Source organism: Dermacentor andersoni, chromosome 9 (assembly GCF_023375885.2).
Source record: "Dermacentor andersoni chromosome 9, qqDerAnde1_hic_scaffold, whole genome shotgun sequence".
In the NCBI taxonomy this organism is placed as follows: Eukaryota; Metazoa; Arthropoda; class Arachnida; order Ixodida; family Ixodidae; genus Dermacentor; species Dermacentor andersoni.
Genome location: NC_092822.1, coordinates 115089298 through 115090154, shown reverse-complemented (window position 1 = coordinate 115090154; position 857 = coordinate 115089298).

The window sequence follows — 857 nt, the reverse complement described above, 5'->3', positions numbered from 1 at the left end:
CAGAACAAGTGGCAATCGCCTTAGCCATCCGGGTTAATCGGTGGACACATATTTACAGCGACTCTAGAACAGCCATACGCAACTTTACCAACGGATATGTGACACGGATAGCAACAAAATTATTAGAGAAGGTCAACAGTGAGAGGATCGAAATCCGCTGGCTTCCTGCACATCTGGGGGTGGTGGAGGGAGCATGGAGAAACCTCAATGAGGTGGCAAATGAAGCAGCACGAGGACCTTCTAGCCGTGCTCTTTAAGACCGAGAAACTTACACTTCACCAGGGGAACACAGGGATCGATTATTAACATATAACGAAATCACGAAGCATTATTATTTAAGCAGATGGGAATACCCATTGCCACACGGTAAGCTTTGCAGAGCCCAAGCGGTCACATTACGTTTGCTACACACAAGAACATACCCAAGTCCAGATTTTATTAACAGGATCTATCCGGAGAGGGAAACTCAAACCAACTGTATTAGGTGCAATGGCATCATTACTCTTGACCACATGCTTTGGCAGTGCCCCGCGGTCTTCACAGACTGTGACAAGGAACAAGAATGGTGGCGGCAAATGCTACACAGTGAATCACTCTCTGACCAATTACGGGCAGTCCAGAAGGCCCGCGATGCGGCTGAAGGGTTCGGCCTGACAGTCCCAACGTGGGAGCGGCCCGCGTCAACGTAGGGTTGACCTTCAGGACCCAATGAAGTTCTCCATACCATACCATATACCACAACTGTCACGTGCATTCGGCCGCGCAATTCAAATAGTTTAGACTCATCACATTTCCCCCTAAGTTAAGCAGTCGAGGAGGGTAATAGCACTACGGTGTATCGAGAGTCACACAGTTCA